At 58.2% G+C, this 5,788-nt stretch overlaps 1 pseudogene; it reads right to left on the minus strand.

Annotated features, from left to right (window-relative positions):
* Positions 1-3,131: 3,131 nt before the first annotated feature.
* LOC121152600 lies at positions 3,132-4,406 on the minus strand (annotated as a pseudogene).
* Positions 4,407-5,788: the final 1,382 nt, after the last annotated feature.

The following is a 5,788-nucleotide window of genomic DNA, read 5'->3' on the forward strand; positions in this document are numbered from 1 at the left end:
GAAGGCAGGTATCCGGGAAGTGATTCCTATGGACACACTTGGCCGACTGGGTGAGTGCAGGTGCTGTGGCGCTTGTGGAAAGAAGGGTGAGCAGGTAGGAGAGGACATAGAAAGGAGGGCAGGCAAATGGGAGGCCCTAGGCTGATTCTGAGAAAGCCTGCTGGCTGGACAACCGGTGCCCAGCCACAGCCATACCCCATTTTGGGGCCGGTGGGAGTGTCCACAGCAGGTGCTAGCATGCTCCTGCAGTGCCCTGCCTTAGTCTTCTCCTCTGCTGTCCCCAGACCACTGCTACACCACTTATACCATAGGGAACGCAGAGCCTGCAGTAGTGATCCCATGGGGTCGGCCTCCTAAAAGAAGTTATTAAATGTGAGTAGTGATTGGCTGCCAGGGAAGTGTGGTGGGTGCACCCTCCTCTCCTCAAGCTCATCCAGTTGCAGTCCTGAAGTCCTGAGCCCTGGGCCATTGGGGGCCAGGGAGCACAGCTGGGCTGTCCACCCTTACTGGCAAGGAGAGCAGGGTCTGGGAATGAGGGAGTCTAGCCAGCTTACCTACACCTTTCTCTGCATGTGTGTGCCAGGCAAGGCCCAACACCTACTCTCCGCCAGTTCTCCTGGCTTCATGCACAGGCCGGTGCACTCACCAGCTCCTGCCAGCTCGGCTCCTCCCTTGACACTGTGGCAGCGGACCCATCCTCAGGCCCCTCCCCCAATCTCCCCAATCTAACCTAACTGCTGTGTTCTGCCTCTTTATGCTGCTGTGATCCTGCCTGCCCACTCACCCACCCACCGTGCCTGTGTGCCTGCTGCAGCCCAACCCCAGCAAGCAGGCTCCTCCACCCGCCTGGGCCCAGGAGGCCCACAGTCAGGCTGGTGGTCGCCGTGGGGGACATTAAGCCTCAGCTTATTGACTCCTGGGTCTAGCTTGCATGCCTGGTATGTTGTTCTCTGCCCTGGCAGTTTGTCCCTCTTACCCCTTTCTCCTCTGGCTGGGGGCTTCACATAATAATTGCTGCTGGCTGTTCTCCCTGTGTGCCCCTGGCAGCACCACCCCTCACTCACCCACACACAAGTTTGGTTCAAGGAAGGCCACACCTGGGGGCTAAGGGCTTGGATCAATCAGGGTGGGTCCCCCATACACCTGTTAGTTGCAGGCCTGAGTCCCTGAGTGTCAATCCCTGGACCGAGCTGCATCCATCTGGTGTCTCCTTCAGTCCCTGGAAGCCAAGCTTGCTTGCCCACTGTCCTGCCCTGTCCCTCTCCCAGTCCTGCGCACATGTGCAGCTGCAATGCCCTCCTCCCTCTACCTCTCCCTGCACAGGGCCTGGGCCCAGCCATGGGCTTCTAGGGACTAGATCTCCACCAACAGGGTTGACATGAGCAACCCCTGCCATGGAACTCAGAGGCTCCTTGCATCAGGGTGACACACCCTCCTGCCACGCTGCGTCCCTACTTTCCTGCACCCCCTGCTCCTCCAGCTCCCTGACCTGGTGCTCTGTTCCAAGGAGCTGCAATAAAGGGTGCAGGAGAGCAGGCCACTTCAGAAAGGCAGGCCAGGTGGGGCGCAGGAACGGGGAGCAGGAAGGAAGCACAGGAGGCTTGTTGGGGACCAGCAAGAGAGCTGCCCAATGTGTGTGTGTTTATGTGTGTGTGTGTGTGTGTGTGTGTGTGTGTGTGTGTGTGTGTGTGTGTGTGTGTTTATGCGTGTGCGTGCCTGTGCTTGCATATGCACAGTGCCCTGGGCTAGAGGGGCAGCAGGACTGGGATGGGGATGGAGCCAGGCAGGGGCCAGGGCTCAGGGAGAGGAGCTGAACTACAGAGGGGCTGTCCTGGGAGGGGGCCTCACACTGCAGGGAAGCCAGACCAAAGAGGTGGGTCTGGCTGGTTTGTTCCCTGCCTGGCCTGTGGAGTGGGCCAATGTGGTGTGGGGAGCCTCCTGCCACCCAGGTGTTCACCTCCCAGGAACCTCAAGGATGCCTTCTGGGGCTGACTTTGGGATGGGGGCAAGGATTGCTGCTGTTAGGTGCCTGCTGTTTATGACTTTGGAAACAGAAGAAACATTATAACACTGAAGATGAGCATTTAGATGAAACTAACATTAAGACTACTGGTGCACATCTACATTTTCTAATGCAAAAAGTTAAAAAAAAAAAACCACCAAGAGAGCAACTTCCGCCTTCTGTCTCTAGTGGGCTGTTGGCTCTTGTCTGGGCTCTGAAGGCTGGGCGGTGGATGGGATGGCCACACACACATGCAGGGTGCACCTGCTGTGCCCCACACTGATCCACACTGGGAGGGTGACTGTGGCCTCAAGGCCAGACTTGGTGTACCACAGGTAGGCCCAGCTTGTTCAGGGTCACTCTCTGGGTCTAGTCTGGAAACCAGGTCCCTGTTGAGACTAACCAGGTCCCAGGACACCTCAGAGGTGGCTGACCACGTTTGTGACAGGTGGGTAATGGGGTCTGGAAGACCTGGCAGTCAGAGGAGTTTGGTTACCCACCAGCTGGGCCTCCAGATAAGGAGGAACCATTTTACCCCAGCACCTGCTAGGAGGCTGGCCATGAAGGCTGGCTTACTGCCTGCCTCACTTGGGCTTTCTGGGTGGACAGTTGTGCCTAGTGGTGGTGGGGGAGGAAGGGGCTTCAGGTTCCTCTGCTCAGGCCACTAGCAATACCCAGGTTCAGGTGGGATGACCAGGAGTGGCCAGCCAAGGGCCCACCTGGAGTGTCCAGCACCCAGAACAGGCAGCAAAGTGGGTGGGATTGCAGCAAGGGAGGCCAAGAAGAACGGGACTGAGCTGCCGTCCTTTACTGAAATATTAGATTTTTAATTTCCACACTATATAGTTTGTATCCAAGATGATTCCTGCTGCCTGGACCGAGTAAAGAGGTGCAGACAGGGCTGGAAAGTGGAGCTACCACTTGCTGGAGAGAACCTGCAGGACTTGAGGACAAGGCATGGTTGCTAGGTGCCCAAAGCTATAACACGGGGAGGCAGGTGTGGCCAGGGCCCAAGCTCTTCAGGCTGTGCCTAGCACTTGAAGGCAGATTCCCCAGGCAGCAGTAGCAGAAGCAGGGTTGGCAGGGGCCAGCTTGGTGGAGGGACCCAGGGTGGAGTCTATGGTTGATGTCATTCTGGACCAGCTGGGCCCACATAGATAGCCTTCTCCAGCCCATTCACCACTTGGATGTGTTCCAGCATAGCACTGTAGTGGGTGCACTCAAAGCTGATGCTTCCACGCATGTGCACCAGGAAGTCTGGGGTTCCTGGGCAGATGACATTGTTGGCCAACAGCACCATCCTCTCCTGCAACAGGCCACACTGCTGCTGGGGACAGAGATGGCTCTTGGGGCATGGTAGGGTCAGGGATTCCCACATGGAAACCCCAGGGGAGTTCATGATTCTTGGCTTCAGCCAGGTCCAACCTTGGCTGTTGCGCGTCATTTGGGGATTGAACCAGAGGATGCAAGATTTTTTTCTTTCTGTCTATCTCTTTTTGCATCCTGCTTTCTAAATAGTAAAACAGGAAGTTAAAAACTAGAGGCTGCTGTTGAAGCATAGCACGGGAAATTGCTGCCTGGGATGCTGCCACCCCACTTGGGCACTGGCTGTTTCACTTCTGATCAGACTCCCTGCAAATGATCCTGGAAAAGCAGTGGAGGATGGTTTAAGAACTAGGGCACCTGCAGTCACGTGGGACACCTATATGGTGTCCACGTGGTTGGGCTCACCTCCAGTCGTGCCTGGACTCATCCTCCGGCAGCAGTGTGTCTGGCAGGTAGCTCCTACCAGTGGTCCAAGAACACCTTGTCCAGGGCGTCCACGTCATGCTGCTGCTTCAGCTGAGGGATAAGGTCCTGGGATGCTCCCAGCAGCACAGTGACCTGTAACAGCGGCTGTTGATGCCTCCTTGGGCAACAACTGGGCACAGCTGCACCCCTTTCCTCCCTGGGCATCAACTGAGTATGGCTGCAGCCCATCCTCCCCAATCCCCCACTCTTGAGAAGGGACCATAAATCGAAGCCCACATTGGCCATGTGGGTCAGAGAAGCTGCACCTTGTCCTACAGGCAGGAAAAAACCAGCATCTGCTGGGTGATGGCAGTAAAGTCAGGGTTGATCTTCATGGTGAACATCCGCCCGCCTGGGGGCAGCAGGCGGGTCATGTGAATGGCCGAGTAGCCACAGTAACCCCCAGCTCCAGCAGCAGACAGGGGCGGTACTCGCTCATCACTGCATCCAGAATCTCTCCTGCAAGGGCCAGAGGCAGCAGAGGGTGGCTTGAGGGCAGGTGGGGGTGGAGGGTGCCTGACCAGCTCTCTCTCTCTCTCTCTCCCTCCAGTGGGATCTGCTGCCTACCTTCCCCAACTCCCAGCTCACAGACCCCTGGTTCCACTGTGCACATTATCCCTGTGTCCTAGCATGTTGTCTCCCCAGCACTGGAAGCCACATATGGTGCTCCCTCACTGGGGTGTGGGATGACCAGCAGGGGCTGTCCCCGTACCCCCACCTAGGGGCTGCAGCTAAGATGCCTGTGTCCACCCTGGAGTTCAAGGCCAACAGGAGAGCCAAGCAGAACCTGCCAGGCTGGTCTCATGACTCATGTCCAGAGATCAGAAGAAGCTGCACCCACCACTCATACCCACCTATTGCAGGAGCTCCTGAACCCAGGGTGCTGAGAAACCCCGGAGACTGATGTTGTTGGACACCACAATGGCCCTTGTTTCCCCTGGGCAGACATGCACTGTCCACCTTATCCATGTGGACAGTGGTCTGGGTGCAGGCTGGGGCACAGGAGGCCAGTCTGCTGGCTGCACAACCTTTGTCCAAGGGGAGGGCTTTGGACCTGTGTCTGGGCCCACGGAGCTCCGGACCATTCCCCAGCCCTGGCCTGAGGACCCCACATCTCCCCAGTGACCACGCCCGTGCCCTCTGTCTGCCACCACTCTCACCTTTTCTTTTTCCCCATAATCATGGTTCGCTCCTATGAGCAAAAGGCGTCAATAGTCCCCACGCTGAGCGTGCTGCTGCACGTGGCGCAGGATGCGGATATCCTTGCTGTCATCGATGCTGTTGGAAGCTGCTGCAGACAGCAAGGCTGTGTGCTGCTGGTGGTCAGCAGTGGCTGGCACCGCCCACCGGGGGCGGGACTTGGGATTGAGCCTGGCAGGGTTGGGCAAGCGAAGTGTGGGAATGGCAGAGTTTGTGAGGCCATGAGCATGGCTAAAAGGGGCGTGGAGGAAATGATGGACGTGTGGTGCAGACAGGATGGAAAAGGGCGTGGAATGGTAGAGGTTAGTTAGGGACGGGGCAGGGCTTAAAGTGGCGTGGCACAGACGCTGTAAGTTTTCCGAGTTGGGGAGGCCTGGAGGGGCGGGGTTAGGGAGAGGGGCGTGGCAGGGATTGATGGACCTGTGGTGCCCACCATGTGGGACAGGGCAAGACTCAGGCAAGGCTCGAGTGGGGCGTGGCTAGGTGGGTGGGGCGTGGTCAGGGGCGGGGCTCCCTGCTCTGCCCCTGCCACTTCCGGTCAGCAATGGCCGCCCGGCGGAGTACAGGGCTGGGGTTGGCCTTTGACATTGGAGACCAGAAGCCTGCCCTGGCTCGGCTCCCTGGGCCTCCCCGTGGGGAAAGGCGTGGAAGCCAGCTCTACCCTGCACAGGGCCCAACTGCAGAGCTGAGAAGGGACCTGACCTAGGGGAGCACGCCAGGTGCCAAGGCTGGAGACCCGCCTGGACCTCTGGACGAGGCACCTGTGGCCACGGGGACTCGGAATGAGCGTCCACC

The sequence above is a fragment of the Ochotona curzoniae genome, unplaced genomic scaffold (genome assembly GCF_017591425.1).
Source record: "Ochotona curzoniae isolate NIBS_2020 unplaced genomic scaffold, NIBS_Ocur_1.0 contig_2523, whole genome shotgun sequence".
Classification (NCBI taxonomy): domain Eukaryota; kingdom Metazoa; phylum Chordata; class Mammalia; order Lagomorpha; family Ochotonidae; genus Ochotona; species Ochotona curzoniae.